Raw genomic sequence first — 20,505 nt, 5'->3', positions numbered from 1 at the left:
TACGTCTAGTAAATTCTTAGCTTATAGGAAATGTGCATAATTGAGATCTTAGAAAGTCTCTGATTTGTAAATATCTAAAAAAGTGAGTTTTAGGTAAGCTATATTTAGCTCACAATTGCTCAAATGAAAAAAAGATTTCCTCCACAGATCCCAAAAACATTTAATACCCAACCTGTCCCATTTTCTCTTGATTCTATTTTATTCTCTTATATATGGAAAAATAAACATCCTCGATTAAATAAAGTTTATCTTCCAACATCTAGAAAGTCTGGAGGTTTAGCTTTACCTAATTTTAGGTTTTATTACCGGGCAGTTAATATATTATATCTTACGTTTTGGCTATATTATATTAATCGTGTAGACTGTCTGGTATGGGTTTCATTAGAAGCTAACTCCGTTAATAAATTTTCTATTATTTCTTTTCTTGGATCCCCACTTCCTTTATTTGTAAGTAAACTAACTGATAATTTAATAGTTAAACATACCCTGAGGATCTGGATACAATTTAGAAAACACTTTGGTTTATTGAGATTTTCCCTTTCACGTCCCACTTATTCTAACTTTTTTTTAAACCCTCCATGACTGACTTAGTTTTTAAAGAATGCACATTTATTCTAAAACAATGAGGATAATGAACCAGGAAAGCAAGCATTCAAAGCATTAAAAACATTATTTATAGGACTGTGCAAAAGCCTTAGGCACATATAATTAGCCAGGGTACCTAGGACATTTTTACAGTACTATAGTGATTTTATGTGTTGCATTGTACTGCTGCCGCAGGAAGAGAAAAAAACAAATTTCATGACGTGTCAGTGATGATAACCTGATTCTGATATGGGTTTCTATTGTGGATTGAGTGAGGGAAGGGGACAGGGAGAGGAAAATCATGGTTAGGAGAAAGGGATCAGAGGGGAGAGGGTGCAGGATGCACCAGAGAGACATTCTGTCTGTAATGATAAATAAGCCCATTGTTTGGAATCAAATGTCCTTGCTTGGTGTCACAGGGATGGGTGTGTCTGGACCTATGCCAACCCCCACCTCTGACCCTCCATGGCTGTCACTTGCCCCACATTCTTCCCATGGCACTCTACCCTCACCATTCCCAACATCCTTTGCTCCTGCTTGCTCTCTGCTTCACATAGACAAATACAATACTGTGCAAAAGTCTTAGGTACCCTAGCTAGATATATGTGCCTAAGACTTTTGCACAGTACTGTATGTATCACTTTAAAGGTTGAGTGAGATCAGTTGGAATTGATTGCCAGGTAAGCTCTACCATCCCCAACAAAGCAGTCTTCTGTGATTATTAATCAGAAATATTTTTATTGAGTGTTGCTTTGTTTTGACATAGTTAATCATAAACGCTTGAGAAATCCATCCTCAAGAATGTTCCTAGGGTAAGCGTCGGTGAGTCTTGCAATTCTCTGGCAATGGTGGTAAAGGAGTATTATTTCAGAGAAAGAATTTCCAAGCTGTTAATAAAACTAAAGAGCAAATAAATGTCATGCTTGAAGTATGACCAGAAAATAGTTCCCTCTGGTTGGGATGATTTGCTTGTTCATGAATCTATTCCACACGGATTCCAATGGAACACGGGCAGAACCTGTGTCATAAACTAAAGAAGAAAATCATACCAACCATTCTTATTATGACACAGAAGCAAATCACTTGGCCTTTTAGATTAGACCATAAAATATAGCGAGCATTCAGCCATTTAGCCCTTTGAGTCTGCTCCACCATTTGATTATGGTTAATTTATTACCCCACTCCAAACCTATTCTCCTGTCTTTTCCCCTTGTCGTTAGATGCCCTGACTAATCAAGAACCTAGCAACCTCTGTTTTAAATGTACCCAATGACTTGCCCTCCACAGCCATGTGTGGCAATGAATTCCACAGATTCACCACCCTCTGGCTAAAGAAGTTCTTAGTTAGCTCTGTTCTAAAGGGATGTCCTTCTATTCTAAGGCTGTGCCCTCTGGTCCCGGACTCCTTCACTATTGGAAACACCTCATTCTTCTAACCTCCAGTGACTACAGGCTCAGAACCATCAAACACTCCTCATGCATTAACCCTTTCATAACTGGGTGCATTCTCATGAACCTCCTCTGGACCCTCTCCAATGTCACCACATCTTTTCTTAGACAAGGGACCCAAAACTGCACACAATATTCCAAATGCAGCCTGACCATAGGCCATAAAGCTTCATCATTAAATCCCCTCGCATGGTTCCCAGAACAAAAGTCTCCATCAGTAGCATTCTTCCACTACAAACCCCAGCCTGGGGGTCCTCATGCAGGATTCCCTAAAGGTTAATTTGCAGGTTGTGTCGGTGGTAAGGAAGGCAAATGAAATGTTAGCATTCATTTTGGGAGGACTAGAATATAAGAACAAGGATGTAATGCAGAGGCTTTATAAGGTACTGTTGAGGCCTCACTTGGAGTACTGGAGTATGTTCTACCTCCTATAATGGAAAATCCATACTATGTACGTACTGATGGCAGAGAAATTGGGGACCAGGAGGTGAGCAGAAGCCTGAGAGATGGAATAGAGGTTGCTGAGAGACAACTGTAGTGGAGAGGAGTTATATGTAAGGCAAAGGACATTTGGGAGGCACTGGTGAGGCCTGTTCCACTCCTGCATTCCTAGTCTTCCCTCAGAGGCAGACCGACCTTCTGAGCATTTCCAACACTAATAATTAAAGTTCCCACATCATCATCACTGAGTCCTGACATGGTCATTCTGTCAGAAACTTCGGAGCAGGTGCTCGTGGTAGAACTGACAGTGCCTTGGAAGAACAGATTGAGGAGGCATTCAAGCGTAACAAGGCCAAATACCAGGAGCTGATAGAACAGTGCTAGAGCCGGGGTAGAAGGGCACGATGTGAACCTATAGAGGCAGGGTGTACAGGGTTTGCGGGTTGCTCACTCTGAAGAACCTACTCCCTCCTTGGCAACACTGGGGTTGCAAAGAGAAGAGCCAACATGAGGCTATGGATCAAGAGGTGTGACCCGTGGACCTATACTACCAGGGCCTGATCAACTCTGGCTGGGTTGTCTGGATGAGGGTGTCTGACATTGAAAGACCTGAAACACCCAATGGCCTCAGGTTACATCACTGCTAACGGTCCGGGGAAGTATCTTAGCATCTTTAATTTCAGGTCTTCAGCCAATAATTTCACTTTCTTCTGCAGGCAGGAGGGGAAGATGGCGACATGACGCAGCTCACAGCGGCCACTCCGGTGGTGATGTCTGTTATTTGTCAAGTAGGGCGCCTTGCACAAACCTGATTTGATGGAGATGGATGTGAGAGCACGGAGGAACATCTGGTGAAACTTCTGAAATGCCTGCTTCGCTGCTGCTGCTAACGTGTGGTCCAGAATCTCGGGAGGAGAAGGCCCTGAGTCCTCGGCTTTGCTTATTGCTCGGCGGCCGGGGTGGGATCGAAGTGCTCGGCAGAGGATGGTGCTCAGAGAGGCTGTGCCGGAGCGGCTGGTCGGAGGCTCCAAGTTTTCGGATGGACTCAGAGTCCACTGCGGTTGGGTGCTTCCAATGGTGCTGCATCGGCAAGTTGTCGGCACTTGGAGGTTCTGCCGCCTGCGTGAGATGATGAGTCTATGGGGACTTTGGGACTATTTTTTACCGTGCCCATGGTCTGCTCATTATCAAATTATGGTATTGCTTTGCACTGTTGTAACTATTTGTTATAATTATGTGGTTTTGTCAGTTTTAGTCTTGGTTTGTCCTGTGCTTTCTTGTGATATCATTCTGGAGGAATGTTGTATCATCTTTTAATGCATGCATTTCTAAATGACAATAAACGAGGACTGAGTGTCCTCATAATCTAATCTAATCTAATAATCTAATCTAACATTCCAAATATAGTTTTTATTTTCCAGTTTTCAACTGGATGATTATAATAATTATTCAAGCCAGCCCACAAAAACTTATTCAGGAGTTCAATCACACAAGTATGTTGTCTATAACCCGGAAACATGCCCCATCACATTCAGAGTGCCCTGACTGCTGTGCTTCGTGCCTGCTGATATGATGAATTGATAACTGAGGCTTTGGGCCTATTCTGGGCTGCTCTGAGGTTTGGATATTAGGGCTCAGTTTTGGTTCAAAATGCTGCTGTTTGTTTCAATTGTTTGAATGATGTGTATTTTCTTTCTTACTCTTGTGCATCAAGGGTTGGTCTTTTATTTTTATTTTTATTCTTTTTTTCTTTCATTGGGCTCTTTCAGGTTTCTGCCTTTGTGGCTACCTGTGAGCAGGCAAATCTCAAGGGCATATACTTTATATTTCCTGCACATTTTCTACCAATCTCCTGCTAAAGATTGGCTGCCCCCACCCCTGCAAGATTGCGCGGTATCATATCCTTCCATAAGGACATACAGAATGGAACAACTTCTGATGCCTTTCCAGTGAGTATTGTGGTGATATCACGTGCAATAATGTGCCAGTACATGATTGGACAGAGCACTGAGCATGTGCGGGATTGCCAGAATGTTCCAGCACGTGGCTGGGTTAAGACTTGTTTGTTTATTACTGTAAATAAAAGTTTTCTAATTCTTCCAGAATAGGATTCTTTACTGTTACCCCATGGTACGCTTAAACAAGAAGTAACATAACATGGTGTCAGAAGTGGTTCTGGAAGAATTATACGGGAGAATCGAGAATCGAAGATAATCGAAAAAAGAGAAGAAGAAAAAAGTTCGAACGGTAAATGGTAAAATGGAAGGTTTACAACCCCCACCAAAACATCAGCCGACTGGCAATGTAGCTGAGAATTGGAGGATATTCAAGCAACAGTTTGAACTGTACTTATCAGCGATCGATTATGAAGAGAAATCGGAAAAAAACCAGAGCTGCGCTGTTGCTCTATGTAATCGGGAATGACACGGTTGAGGTATATAATAATTTTGCCTTTGAAGATGGAGTTAATTTCAATTTAAAGTCGATAATGGACAGATTTGAAGTATTTTGTATACCTAAGCGTAATTTAACGTATGAATGATATAAATTCTTCACATGTGTGCAGACAGCCACTGAAACAATTGATCAATATGTTACTGAGTTAAGCAAGCGTAGTAGAACATGCGAGTTTGGATTGCTCACGGATTCTCTCATTAAAGATAGACTTGTTTGTGGCATTCGAGATAATGCTCTGAGAGAAAGGCTGTTGAGAGAGCAAGATTTAAATCTTGAAAAAGCTCTGGTGCTTTGCAAAGCTTCTGATACCATGACATTGCAGGCTGAAGAGCTTTTTGTCAAAAACTGCAATGTAAATGCTGTAAAAAAGCGCAAATACATCAAGAAATATAATAATACATCGACAAAACCGACAGAGAGCAAGACAGCATTGGAAAGAAAAAAGTCATGTGATCGCTGTGCGTGGGAACATCGTCCAAATCAGTGTCCCGCATACGGCAAAATTTGCAATGGCTGCGGTAAGAATAATCATTTTTCACGCTGTTGTAAAAGTAGAAAGAAGGAAAATAAAATGAAACAAGTAAATGCTGTGCTTGAAGATGAATGTGAGGAATTTTATATAGATGTGCATTGTGAAAATAAACAACGTAATAATGACTGGACTATTCCATTGCAAGTGAATCAAAACAATATTCTGTTTAAACGTCATACTGGAGCGCAAGTAAATGTTCTTGCAGAATCTGAGTTTAATGCTTTAAAGGCAAGACCGAAGTTATATCAGACAAATATAAAAGTGACTGGTTAGTCAGGTGCAGACATTTCAGTTAAAGCAACATGTGTGGCAAAGGTATCACACAAAAATATTGTGCATACACTTTCATTTGTGGTTGTGCCAAAAAATGTACAGTCAGTTCTGGGTTTATCTGCCTGTGAAAGACTTAATTTGGTGAAAAGAATTTTCGTCTTGGGTAGTGACACAGAGCTGAAGCGACAGTGTTGAATTACAGTCGGCAGAAGGTGATGTAACTCGACTGCAGGTCCAGCTCATGGAGGCAAATGCTGACATGGGGAATATAAAAGCAGTAGCTGCAGTGTCTGAGACGACCAAACAGGAGGCAATTGATGATGTGAAAAAGCGACGGCCGGAGGAGGTTGCTTCAATGCAAGCAATAATGCAAGAGACACAGAGAATATGAGATTCAGTCTCATCACCGTCTAGAGCAAGAACGCTCACAGTGGGCACGGTATAAGGAAGGAGTGTAAGCACAAGTGAAGGAATTGAGAAATATTATTGAAATGATGAAGTCTCAGCATAAAAAAGAGATTACACAGTTAACGAATGAATTAAATGAAGAAAAGATTTGTAATTCAATACACATGGAAGTGGAACATGAATTGACTGATCTAAGGAAACGTTTGTCTGAAGGACAAGGAGACAAAGTGAGGATGCAAGATAAAAGGAACACGTGGACACAGACCAGATCATACATGGTCCAAACAGAGGAGGGAGCGGTGTTAAGAAAGAATCGCAAAGACTTTAAGAAAGAGCCACCTTCAGAGTTTCAGTTATCTGATATAGATGTGTTTTGATTAAAGTTGTTAATTGTTTTTCTTTTCAAGGAAAGGAAGATGTGGTGATATCACGTGCAATGATGTGCCAGTACATGACCGGACAGAGCACTGAGCATGCGTGGGATTGCTAGAATGTTCCAGCACGTGGCTGGATTAAGATGTGTTTGTTTATTACTGTAAATAAAAGTTCTCTAATTCTTCCAGAACATGATTCTTTACTGTGAACCCATGGTACGTTTAAATAGAAGTAACATAACAAGCAGTGCAACACATATCAAAGTTGCTGGTGAATGCAGCAGGCCAGACAGCATCTCTAGGAAGAGGTACAGTTGACGTTTCTGGCTGAGACCCTTCGTCAGGACTGACGAAGCAGTGGACTGAACTCCAGTGAGGTTGTGTCCTGGCACCGGCCCTCTTTGCCATCTTATTCTCCATGCTCCTTCACTGTGCTTTCGCAGACTGCACTGAAGGCACCTCCCTTCGCACAAGAGTTGATGGCCAGCTGTTCAACATTGCTCGCTTCCGTTCCAAGACCAAAGCCAGGACAGCACTCATCCATGAGATGCTGTTTGCGGATGATGCAGCATTGACGTCACGCACTGAAGGCGGACTCCAACAACAGATTAACTGCTTGCCCATGCCTGCAAGGAGTTTGGGTTAACCATCAGTCAGAAGAGGACAAAGATCAGGGTGCAGAATCTCCCCCGAGCATCACCAGTGATGGTTGCCCTCTTGATGTAGTCGACTCCTTCACCTGTCTTGGACTGACCATCCCCAGCTCCCTGTTCCTCGAAGCAGAGGTGAACAGCAGGATTGCCAAAGCTGTGGCTGTCATGTCCAGTAAGTCAGTAATAAATATTAACTCAAAGAGAAACTTTTTGGCCACTATGTCAGACTGAACAAGAGAGTGTGGAACAACAGACAGCTGTCAAAGAAGACCAAGCTGTGTGTGCTCAGCACTCTCCTCTATGCCAGTGAGGCTTGGACGCCATGCATCAGCCAAGAGAAGAGGCTAAGCTCTTTCCACCTACGCTGCCTCAGGCTCATCTTGCACATCTCCTGGCAGGACAGAATCACCAACACAGAGGTTCTGCAGTGGGCTGGCACCTCCAGCCACAGGTGCCTCAGATGGTTGGGCCATGTCAAACGGATGGACCAGGGGCAAATTCCCATGGGCATGCTGCATGTCGAACTGAGTGAGGGCTACCGCCCACAAGGAAGACCATGTATCTGCTACAGGGATGTCTGCAAGTGTGACATGAAGCTGGCAGGCATCGACCTCAGCAAGTGGGAGGAAACAGTTGAAGACCGGACAGCATAGAGGGCTGCAGTCAAAAATGGTGTACGACGTGTTGAAATAGCAAGGACCAACGTGCTCATCGACAAGAAAAACCAGAGCTGCGTCACCCAGAGCACCTTCCTCCTTCACCTGCAGCCGCTGTGAAAGATACTGTCACTATAGTGTGGGGCTGTACAGCCACTCCAGAAAGTGCAAATAACCCCAAGACTACAACCCCATGAACAATCAGAAAAAGTGTCACACCATCGTCTCTCAAAGCGTATGGATGCTGATGATACTTTAGATTATGGAGACACGTAGTCCTCTTTTATTGTCATTTATTGTCATTTAGTAATGCATGTATTAAGAAATGATGCATTATTTCCTCCGGTGTGATATCACAAAATACAGGACAGACCAAGACTAAATAAACTGACAAAACCTCATAATTATAATGTATAGTTACAACAGTGCAACAATACCACTACTTGATGAGAAGTCCACGAGCACAGTAAAGGTCAAAGTTTCTCAAATGTCCCACATCTCACACAGATGGGAGAAGGAAGAAAAACTCTCCCTGCCATCCCGACCACAATCCGACTCTGAGTCATCCGAAAACTTCGAGCTCTGATCAGCTCTCCGACACCAAGCACTGAGCGCCATCTCTGTCCGAACGATTCGACCTCCTTCTTGGTCGCCAAAAGCAGGCAAGGCCAGGGATTTTGAGGCCTACCCTCCGAAAGATTCCTGACCACACAGTAATGACAGCAGTGAACGGGCGTTTCAGAAATTTCTCCAGATGTTCCTCTGTGCTTTCACGTCCGTTCTCCATCAAATCAGAATTGTCCACTGCCCCTATTTAACAGATACGATATCATTTTTCACCAGAGGGCTGCCCAACACCCATTCTTTGATAAAAAATGTTCTTTGAATCTTTGATTGTCGAAACTGCAGAAAGCAAATGTCAGACTTCATAATACGATAATAGGATATAGGAGCAGAATTAGGCTGTTTGGCCCATTGAGTCTGCTCTGTAATTTCATCATGGCTGATCCACTTTTCCCCTCAGCCCCAATCTTCTGCCATCTTCCTGTATCCCTTTATGCCTGACCAATCAAGAATCTATCCATCTCTGCCTTAACTATACCCAATGACTTGGCCTCCACAGCTGCCTGTGACAAAGAATTCCTCAGATCACCTCTCTCTGACTAAAAGAATTCCTTTAATGCAGTATCACTGTAAATATTCTCCTGATGTGGCTATTATTTCACCAAAATAGTATCACCAGTGACAGGGATAGGCAGAGTAAATCAAAGTCTGAAAGCTGTTTCTCACTAATTGTGCAACCATGGGGTTAATTAGCTCAAGCTCCCAGTATTGACACACAATGATTCCTTTAAACTAGGAGATCCTGACTTTGAACCCCCACCATGTCATTGATTAACTGAGAGGTCCATGGACCCCATGTTGGGAACCCCTGCTTTAAATTCTGTCGCCCTCACAGACAGCAGGGAGCAGCCGCGAGGCTGAGAATTTATGGAGCTCGATGCCCACCCTGTAGGTGCTAAAGATGTTAATCTCCAGGGCTGGGTGGCCATCTAGGTCAGTCTGCTGCCTCCCTGCCAGAGTTCTGATGACCTCAGGAAGTATGGACACTTCGCACACAAAATGCTGGAAGAACTCATCAGGTCAGGCAGCATCTATGAACATGTTTCAGGCCAAGATCCTTATTCAGGACTGGAAAGGAAGAGGGAGGATGCCAAAATAAAAAGGAGAAGGAGAGGAAAGAAAACAAGTTCGAAGGTGATAGGTGAAGCCAGGCGTGTGGAAGAAGTAAAGGGCTGGAGAGGAGAGTGGACCACAGGGAAGAAGAAGGGGCATCAGGGGGAGGTGATAGGCAGGGGAGAAGAAGAGGTAAGAGGCTAGGGTGGGGAATAGAATAGGGAAGGGAGAGGGGAAAAGAAAAAAAGAGAAATATAAATTACCAGGAGGTGGAGGCTACCTAGACAGAATATGAGGTATTGCTTTTCCTCCCTGAGAGGGAGAAGTGACGGCCATGGACCAACAGATTGAAATGGGAATGGAAGATAGGAATTAAAATGGTTGGCTACCAGGAAATTCTGCTTTTGTGGCTGGGGCAGAAGTGCTTGCAAGTGGACCTTCAATTTACGTTGGTTGTTGCTGTGACATTACACATTCGCCCCGCCCAGTACGCCAGAGCAGCTGATCATATGACAGAGTTGTTGAAGAGTCACTGTTCAGGCAAAACTTGCCATGTCCCTGTCGCACCTTCCCAAGTTTTATCAATGCTCATGGAAAGCATTCAGTCTTCACGATGCATCACGGCTTGGTATGGCAACTGCTCTGCACATGACCACAAGGAACTTCAGAAAGTTGTCAACACATCACAAACACCTGCATCCCCTCCATGGACTACCTACACTTCCTGCTTCCTCGGTACAGCAGCCAGCATAATCAAAGACCCCACTTACCTTAGACGTTCTTTCTTGTCCCCTATCCTATCAGTCAGAAGATACAAAAGCCTGGAAGCACGTACCACCAAATTCAAGGTCAGCTTCTACCCCACTGTTATCTCACTCTTGAACAGACTTCTTGTATGGTAAGGACTCTTGACCTCACAATCTACCTCATTATGATCTTGCACCTTATTGTTTACCTGCACTGTACTTCCTCTGTAGCGGTTACACTTTATTCTGCATTGTCATTGCTTCACCTTGTTCTACCTCAATGCACTGTGTAATGAATTAATCTGTATGAACAGTATGCAAGACCTTTTTCACTGTATCTCGGTACATGTGACAATAATAACCAATTGCAATACCAATATTCTCAGGCTCCTCTCACATGGGGATTTGTGCAAAGTTCAAAGTAAATTTATTATCAAAATACAGATATGTCACCCTATACAACCCTGAGGTTCATTTTCTTGCAGGCATTCACAATACAAGAAACAGAATAGAATGAATGAAAGACCACACCCAACAGAATGGACAACAACCAATGTTCGAAATAAAAGCGAACTGTGAAAATATGAAAAAACAGGAAAATAAATAATAATAAAATAAATAAATTAGTAATAACTATCGAGAACATGAGATGAAGAATCCTGAAAGAGAGTCCATAGGTTGTGAGAAGAGTTCCGTGTTGGGGCGAGCAAATTTATGTGAAGTTATCTCCTCTGGTTCAAGAGCCTGGCGGTTGAGGGCTAAAACACTCAAAAACTTGTACAGATGTACTGTGGGGATACTCTGACAGGCTGTATCACCGTATGGTATGTGTGGCGGTGGCTACTGCACAGGATTGAAAGAAGTTGTAAAATTAGTCAGCTCCATCAAGCCTCCATAGTATCCTAGACATCTTCAAGGAGCGGTGCCTCAGAAAGGCATGTCCATCACCCAGGACATACCCTCTTCTCATTGTTACCGTGAGGAAGGAGATACAGAAGCTTGAATGCACACACTCTACGATGCAGGAACAGCTTCTGCCCCTCTGTCATCCAATTTCTAAATGAATATTGAACCCACGAACACTACCTCACTTCTATTATTTCTGTTTTGGCACTGCTTTTAATTTAACAGTTTAATATATATATATTACTAATCAAGAAACTATCAAACTCTGCATTAAATATACTCAGTCACTGGGCCTCTACAACTGTCTAGGCAAATTTATTCTACACATTCACGATCTTCTGGCTAAAGAAATTCCTCCTCATCTTTGTCCAACGGGACGTTCTTGTATTTTGAGGCTGTTCCTCTGGTCCTACGCTTTGTGTCACAATGTGCACTGGCTATGGCAACTGCAGTCCATTGTGTCTAACATCTTCACAATTGTTCTGCACACTTTCCAGTTAAATAACATCTTTCTTATAGCAGGGTGACTGGAACTGTGCATAATATCACAAATTTGATTAGGTTTTTGAAGAGGTAACCAAAAGTATTGTTGAGAGCAGGGCCTAGATGTTGTCCACAAGAATTTTGGCAAGGTGGTATGGTTTGGAAGACTGGTGATGGAGTGTAGGTTACTGAAGATTGCTGAGGCATTATCAGGCATTGATCAGAATGCACTTGGATACTGTGAGCAGTTTTGGGCTCCTATCAAAGAAAGGATATATTGGCCTTGGAGAAGATGCAAAGGAGGCTCCCTGGAATGAATATAAGAATGAAAGGGTTAATTTATGAGGAGTGTTTGATGGCTCTGGGCCTGTTCTCACCAGAGTTTAGAAGCTTGAGGAGGGATCTTACTGAAAAGTATTGAATATTCAAAGACCTCAACTGAATGAATAAGGAGAGAATATTTCCTATAGTGGAGGAGTCTCAGATCAGAGGGCACAACCTCAGGATACAAGAACATCCCTTTAAAACCTGCATTTACTCGGGAGACGGATCTAGAATCTATAAACTGAGGCAAAGCAGCAGTGAGGTCGTGAAACGTATACAGGTTACAGAGGAGGAGATAGATGTTTGCTGTCTTGAGGCAAATTAGGGTGGATAAGTCCCCAAGTCTTGACAAAGTGCTCTCTCTTACTCTGTAGGAGGCTGCTGTAGAGATATTTATAATATCTTTACCATAGGTAAGGTGCTGGAGGATTGGAGGATATAGGCGTCCGTTAGTCTCATGAGACCATGGATTTGTGCCTTGAAAGGTTTCCAGGGCACAGGCCTGGGCAAAGTTGTATGGAAGATGGGCAGTTGCCCATGCTGCAATTCTCCTCTCTCCACGCCACCAATGTTGTCCAAGGGAAGGGCACTAGGGCCAATACAGCTTGGTACACCGGTGTCGTCGCAGAGCAATGTGTGGTTAAGTGCCTTGCTCAAGGACACAACACGCTGCCTCAGCTGAGGCTTGAACTAGCGACCTTCAGATTACTAGACCGAAGCCTTAACCACTTGGCCACGCGCCAACATGAATTGGAGGATAGCTAATGTTGTTCTGTTGTTTAAGAAAATCTACAAGAATAGCCAGTAAGTTATAGGTCAGTGAGCCTGACATCAGTAGTGGGTAAGTTATTGGAAAGAGTTCTAATGACATGGATGTATAAATATTTGGACAAACAGGGACTGATTAGGGATAGTCAACATGGCTTTGTGCATGATAGGTCATGTTGAATCAATCTTAGAACATTTTTCAAGGACGTTACCAGGAAAGTTGATGAAGGCAAGGCAGTAGATGTTGTCTATATGGATGTTAACAAGGCCTTTGACAAGGTATTTCCTGGGACATTCAAAGTTCAAAGTTCAAAGTACAATTATTATCAAGGTATATTGTGAGATGCGAAGAAATTTTTTTAGCCAGAAGGTGGTGAATCTATGGAATTTGTTGCCACAGGCAGCAGTGGAGGCCAAGTCATTGGGTGTATTTAGGGCAGAGATTGATAGGTATCTGAGTAGCCAGGGCATCAAAGGTTATGGTGAGAAGGCGGGGGAGTGGGACTAAATGGGAGAATGGATCAGTTCATGATAAAATGGCGGAGCAGACTCGATGGGCAAAAGCCCAACTTCTGCTCCTTTGTCTTATGGTATATATTCCATTTCCAACCTTGATTTTCACCTTTCTTGCAGTCAGACACTAAACAAAGAAAGAGAATAGAATTCACAAAACCCCCCACAAAAGACCATCAAACATCCAGTGTCTGAAAAATGAAAAACAAGTAATGCAGACAATAAAAAAAAACAAACAATCCACAGAGCATGAACTGCAGAGTGTCCACTGCCATGGAGCAAGTTCACGGCTGTAGCCGGTCCAGGAGCCCTATGGCTGCTGTCCACAGTGACAGAGCCAATTTAGGGCTACAGCCAGTCCAGGTGTCCAGTGGCTGCAGGCCACAGCCACGGAGCCAGGTTCAATGCTGAGGTGCGTAAAGCCTCCTGGATTAGTGGTGCTGAACATCAGTTCGTCCTCTGCCCTTGGAGTTGATACTTTAATCCTTATAATCTATCTCATTTCTTAAATCGGCCAAACAAAGGTTTGCTGTCCGCTCTTGGACCCAGGCCTCACTACTTCAATCCTGCACAAAGGTTCAGTTCGGCCTCAAGTCCATTCCAGCAATGGCTGCCACAGTTGTACCTGCACTCTTAAGAGTTCATTTCACTGAATATTTCAGGGTAGCACAAAAACATCAGGTCATACAGATCGTTCAAAAGCACACCTCCCAACAGATGTTCTTTTTGCTGCAGATTGCAGTGAATGTACAAGGGCTAATTGATAAGTTCGTGACCTAAGGTAGAAGGGGTCAATTTTAGAAAACCTAGCTCATTTATTTTTCAACATAGTCCCCTCCTACATGTACACACTTAGTCCAGTGGTCGTGGAGCATACGGATCCCTTCTTTGTACAAGTGTGCGTCTTGGACCTCCAGAAAGTGGTCCACAGCAGGGGTGATTGATAAGTTCATGTCCTAAGGTAGAAGGAGATGAGTTACACACATAAAAGTTGCTGGTGAACGCAGCAGGCCAAGCAGAATCTCTAGGAAGAGGTACAGTCGACGTTCAGGCCGAGACCCTTCGTCAGGACTGTATGAGTTGTACAGCTCTCGTTACATGCACGTGCAGTTCAACTCTTTGAGTGAAAATGCAGAAAGTTTGAAGTTAGTAACTTATCTCCTGCTGGACTAAGTGTGTAAATGTAGGAGCGGACTATGTTGAAAAATAAATGTGCTACGTTTTCTAAAATTGACTCTTTCTACCTTAGGCCACAAACTTATCAATCACCCCTTGTAGTCCTGAGAAAGGATATTTACTAGTATTGTTGGTAGTTCTGTCTTCAGCCTGCAAAGCATCTCCGTATCTTTTGTCAGTGCCATCTTCACAGAAGGTTGATCAAGAAGATTCAGTCACTTAGCATTCAGAATGAGGTTGTACATTAGATTAGATATTGGCTCTGTGGGAAAAGCCAGAGAGTGATAGCAGATAGTTGCCTCTCTGACTGGAGGCCTGCGGCTAGTGGAGTGCCACTGGAGGGATCAGTGCTGGGCCTGCTGTTGTTTGTCTTCTGTACTAACAATCTGGATGATGATGTAGTCAACTGGGTCAGCAAATTTGTGGATGACACCAAGAGAGCTTTTGGATCATTGGACTTCATAAATCAAAGAATTGAGTGTAGGAGTTGGAATGTTATGCTGAAGTTGTTGAAGACATTGCTGAGGCCTAACCTGGTCACCTACCTACAGGAAAGATGTCAATAAATAGAAAATAGAAAAATGGGAAGTAAGGATCTGGGCCGTACCCTCCAAATGTCCGAGCCTGCCTCTCGTTTTTTTTTGCACTACCGTACTTCCCATTTTTCTATTTTCTATTTATGATTTATAATTTAAATTTTTAATATTTACTAATTTTAACTATTTTTAATATTTAATATTTGTACTCCAAGAAGTGTGAAGCGCAGAATCAAATATTGCTGTGATGATTGTACGTTCTAGTACCAATTGTTTGGTGACAATGAAGTATAAAGTATAAAGTAATAAGTTTGAAAGACTGCAAACAAATTTACAGGGATTTTACCAGGACTTGAGGATCTGCGTTATAAGGAATGACTAAAGGGTTTAAGACTTCATTCCACACAGCATAGGAGAATGAGGGGAGATTTCAAAGAGGTATACAAAAATATGAAGGTAATAGCTAAGGTAAATGCAAGCAGGCTTTTTCCACTGAAGTTGGATGAGACTAGAACTAGAGGTATGGGTTAAGGGTGAAAGGTGAAATGTTTAAGGGGAACACAAGGGGGATCTTCTTCACTCAAAGGGTGATGAGAGTGTTTAATGAGCTGCCGGCCAAAGTGGTGCATGCGGGTTCAATTTCAACATTTACATTAAATTTGTATAAGCATTTGGATGGGAGAGTATGAAGGGCTATGGTCTGGCTGTAGGTTGCTGGGAATGGGGAGGTGAACTATTTAGCATGAACTAGATGGGCTGAAAGCCTGTTTCTGTACTCTAATGCTTGCTCTATGACTTTGTGACAAGGATGAGGAGGAATTTCTTTAGCCAGAGGGTGATGAATCTGTGGAATGCCTTGCCATAGAGAGCTGTGCAGACCAAATCATTGGGTACAGTACATTTAAAGTGGAGGTTGATAGGTTCTTGATTAGTAAGGGCATTAAAGGTGGGAGAATGAAGTATAGTAAATCAGCCATGCTGGAATGGTGGAGCAGACTCAATGGGCCAAATAGCCTAACTCTACTCCTTTGTCTCATGATCCTCTGATCCTCTGGTCTTATGGTCTACACTTCTCACTGCTTTGGTCAAGCAGCCAGCATTAACAAAGACTGCACCTACCCAGGGCATGCTCCCTTCTCTGCTCTCTCATCTTCAGAAAATACAAAACCTTGAAAACACGCACCAACTGGCTCACTAACAGCTTTCCAACCCACTGTTAGAAAACTATTGAGCGCTCTGTAGTACAATAAGATGGCCTGACCTCACAATCTAACTTGATATGACTTTGCTCTTCATTGTCCGCACTTTCTCAGCAACTGGCCTTTTAACCAGCGCGCCTTTGTGAGAGGAAACCGGAGCACCCAGAGGAAACCCAGGCAGTTCACAGGGAGAGTGTACAAACTTCTCACAGATGGTGCAGGAGCACCCTGAGCTGTAATAGTGCCATGATAACCACTACACTACCTTGGCACCAGTTTGGTCAAAGCCCAGCATGCTATGAATGAAGAAAAAATCAACAAAAATTGCAGAAGTCGCTGCCAACGTTCAGCAGCTCTCTCCCTTTGGAGAGAGGCTGAAGGGTCAATTTCAGAATCAGAATCAAAATCAGGTTTAATGTCACCTGCGTATGTCATGAAATTTGTTGTATTCCGGCAGTAGCACACTGTAATATATAAATAAAAGACTAAGTTGCAGTAGGGGTATGCCATGGTGGATTTATGGAATTCGTTGCCACATGCAGCTGTGGAGGCCCAATCATTGAGGGTGTTTAAGGAGGAGATTGATAGGTATCTAATTAGTCAGGGTATCAAGGGATATGGGGAAAAGCTCTCCACAAACTGTTTGTTCTTCTGCCATCAGGCAAACGTTACAGGAGCATCAAAACTAAAACCACAAGGCTACTAAACAGCTTCCTCCCACAGGCAGTCAGACTGCTAAATAGCTGCTCTACCTGACTCTGCTTTGGACACTTTTAACTTGCACTGGACACTTATAACTTGATTTTAACTGACATGTGGCTGTTGTGTTTTACTATTTATTGTTATGTTCATTATTTAGTGTTGCGTTTGTTATGTTATGATTGCACTGCTTCTGGGAAACGTTGTCTCATTCTGCCCCCCTGAGCTGATGTACGGTTAGAATGACAATAAAGTTTTTTGAATCTTGAATCTTGAAATTGGAACTAGATGGAAGAATAGTTTAGCTCATAGTGGAGTGGCGGAGCAAACTCGATGGGCCGAATGGCCTACTTCTGCTCCTTTGTCCTGTGATCTTGTGATATTAATTAAAACATCCAACTAAATAAATAGTGCAAAAGGAGGAAAAAGAAGTAGTGAGATAGTGTGTGTGGATTCAATGTCCATTCAGAAATCAGATGGTGGAGGGGAAGAAGTTGTTCCTGAAACATTGACTGTGTGTGTTCAGGCTCCTGCACCTACTTCTTGATGTAGCAATGAGAAGAGGGTACGTCCTGGGTGATGACGTCCTTAATGATAGGTAATCATATTTCTGAGGCATCGCTTTTCGAAGGTGTTCTTGAATCTGGGGAGGCTAGTGCCCATGATGGAGCTGGCTGAGTTTGCAACTTTCTGCAGCTTTTTCCAATCCTGCGCAGTCACCCCTCCACACCAGACAGTAATGCAACCAGTAAGAATGCTCGTTTGAAGAAATGTGCAAGAGTCTTTGATGATATACCAATTCTCCTCAAGCTTGTAATGGAATATAATTGCTGTTGTGCCTTCTTTGTAACTGCGACAATATGTTGGGCCCAGGAAAGATCTTCAGAGATGTTAACACCCAGGCGGTGATACAGTCTGGAAAATGACCCAGGCATGAACCACTAATTGCTCTGCTCTGTTACCCCCACCCCATCTCCTAAGCGATGTCTGACCCCTACAGATGTCAGCTACTTTCCACTTGACACATGAGCTTGTATGGCCAAACATGATTCAACTCAGAAACCAGCACAAGCTCAGAGGGTGGTGCAAATGTAGAATGATTTTAAATAGCTAGGAGTGCAGGAGAATGAGAGGAAATTTGAGAGCGGTATGCAATATTATGAGGAGTATATTTAGGGTAAATGTAAGCTGGCTTTTTCCACTAAAGTTGGGTGAAAGTAGAACAACATGTAATAGGTTAAGAGTACTGTTGGAGGGGTGGGGGTGAGGCAGGGATGACCTAACAGAGGAAAGCCGCAGTGGGTGAGTCCCTGACACTAAGCCTGCCTCTGTGACTCAAAAGGGAAGGGGGGAGAAGAGGCACACTCTGGTGATAGGAGATTAATTAGTTATGGGAACGGACAGGAGGTCAGTGGGCAAGAACGAGATTCCCGGCTGGTATGATGCCTCCCGGGTGCCAGGGTCCAGGATATCTTGGATCAAGCCCTCAGCATTTTTTAAAGGGAGGGTGAAAAACCAGAAATTATGATCCATGTAGGTACCAATGACATGGGTAGGACAAGTGACAAGGTTCTGCATAGGAAGTTTAGGGAGTTAAGTGCTGAGTTAAAAGGCAGGACCTCCTGGGTTGTGATTTCAGGATTGCTACTTGTGCCACATGCCAGTGAGGCTAGAACTAAGAAGGTTATACAGTTTAATATGTGGCTAAGAAGTTGGTGTAGGAGGGAGGGCATAAGATTTTTGGATCATTGGGCTCTCTTCAAGGGAAGGTGGGACCTGTACAGAAGGATGGTTTGCACCTGAAATGGTGGGGGACTAATTTTCTAGTGTGAATGTTTGTTAATGCTGCATGGTGGGGTTTAAACTAGAGTTGCAGGGGGAAGGAACCAGGGTGTCAGGACAGTGAGTGGTGAGGTTGTGGAGGAAGATGTTGGTAAGACCTGTGACAAAGTTAGGAATCAAAAGATGTGACTAGTGTCCTGAGCTGTATATATTTCAATGCAGGAAGTATTGTAGGAAAGGCAGATAAAGGTGAGTTAGTTGGTTCACAAACAGAAGCAAAGTGTAGTGAGGCGAGGCTGTTGATGGGGCAAAATTGCATTCAACAGAATGAGTTGCAACTTAAAAGGTGGTCACAGTCGAAAAGGGTGACTGAATGTGTTATATTTGAATGTGTCCAGTATACGGAATAAAGTAAATGAAGTTGCAACATAGTTACAGATTGGCAGTTAGGATGTTGTAGGCATCATTGAATCATGGCTGCAAGGAGATTGTACCTGGCTGCTTAAAGTCTAGGGATACTCATTGTTTCAAAAGGACAGGCAGGAATGTAGAGGGGGTGATGATGTTCTAATGGTAAAATATGAAATTAAATTATTAGAAAGAGGTGAGATAGATCAGAAGGTGTTGAATCATTGTGGATAGAGTTAAGGAACTGTAAGGGTAAAAAGACCCTGATGGGAGTTATATACAGACCTCCAAGGAGTAGTAAGGATGTGTTGAACAAATTACAATGGGAGATAGAAAATGTATGCCAGAAGAGCAACGCTACAATAGTTGTGGGGGATTTCAATATGCAGGTAGATTGGGAAAATCAGGTTGGTGCTGGATTTCAGGAGGGGGAATTTATAGAATGCATACGAGGTGGCTTTTTTGAGCAGCACGTGGTTGAACCCACTAGGGGATCAGGTATTCTGTATTGGGTGTTGTGCAATGAACCACAAGTGGTTAGAGACCTTAAGGTAAAAGAGACCTTAAGGGAGAGTGGTCATAATATGATCAAATTCACCTGGAGATTTGAGAAGGAGAAGCTAAAGCTAGATGTATCAGTATTGCAGTGCAGTAAAGGAAATTACAGAGCAATGAGGGAGGAGCTGGCCAGAACTGATTATAAAAGAACACTGGCAGAGATGATGGCAGAGTAGCAATGGCTGGAATTTCTGGAAGCAATTCGAAAGGCACAGGATATATTTATCCCAACGAGAAAGAAGTATTCTAAAGGAAAGATGACACAACTATGGCTAACAAGAGCAGTCAAAGCCTACATAAAAGCAAAGAGAGGGCATATAATACAGCAAAAATTAGTAGGAACATAGAAGATTGGGAAGCTTTCAAATACCAACAGAAGGCATCCAAGGAAGTCATTAAGAAGGTAAAAATGGAATACAAAAGTTAGCTAGCCAATAATATTAAAGAGGATACCAAAACTTTCTTCAGATACATAAAGTATAAAAGAGGTGAGAGTGGATACTGGACCACTGGAAAATGGTGCTGGAGAGCTAGTAATAGGGGACAATGAAATGGCAGATGAACTGAATAAGTATTTTCCATCAGTCTTGACAGTGGAAGATACTAGCAGTATGGTGAAAGTTCCATGTGTCAGGAGTTATGAAGTGCGTGAAGTTACCATTACTAGAGAGAAGTTCTTGTGAAACTGAAAAGCCTGTAAATATATAAGTCACGCTGAATAGATAGTGTACACCCCAGAGTTCTGAAAGAGGTGGTTGAAGAGATTGTGGAGGCATTAGTCACTGGATTCTGGAATGATCAACTAGACTCAAAAATTGCAAATACCACTCCCCTCTTCAAGAAGGGAGAAAGGCAGAAGAAAACTTTGCCTGACAAATTTATTGGAATTCTTTGAAGAAATA

At 42.9% G+C, this 20,505-nt stretch overlaps 1 long non-coding RNA gene across 1 annotated transcript in view; it reads right to left on the bottom strand.

The window, feature by feature from the left end:
* Positions 1-8,623: 8,623 nt before the first annotated feature.
* Positions 8,624-20,505, bottom strand: part of LOC140202134 (uncharacterized) — a 71,322-nt gene continuing 59,440 nt past the window's right edge. The window contains exon 5 of the long non-coding RNA XR_011887008.1: positions 8,624-8,638. This is a non-coding gene — a long non-coding RNA (uncharacterized lncRNA). The remainder of the gene's footprint in view (positions 8,639-20,505) is intronic.

This window comes from Mobula birostris, chromosome 8 (genome assembly GCF_030028105.1).
Source record: "Mobula birostris isolate sMobBir1 chromosome 8, sMobBir1.hap1, whole genome shotgun sequence".
Taxonomy (NCBI): Eukaryota; Metazoa; Chordata; class Chondrichthyes; order Myliobatiformes; family Myliobatidae; genus Mobula; species Mobula birostris.
This window is presented reverse-complemented; position numbering and strand designations above follow the sequence as displayed.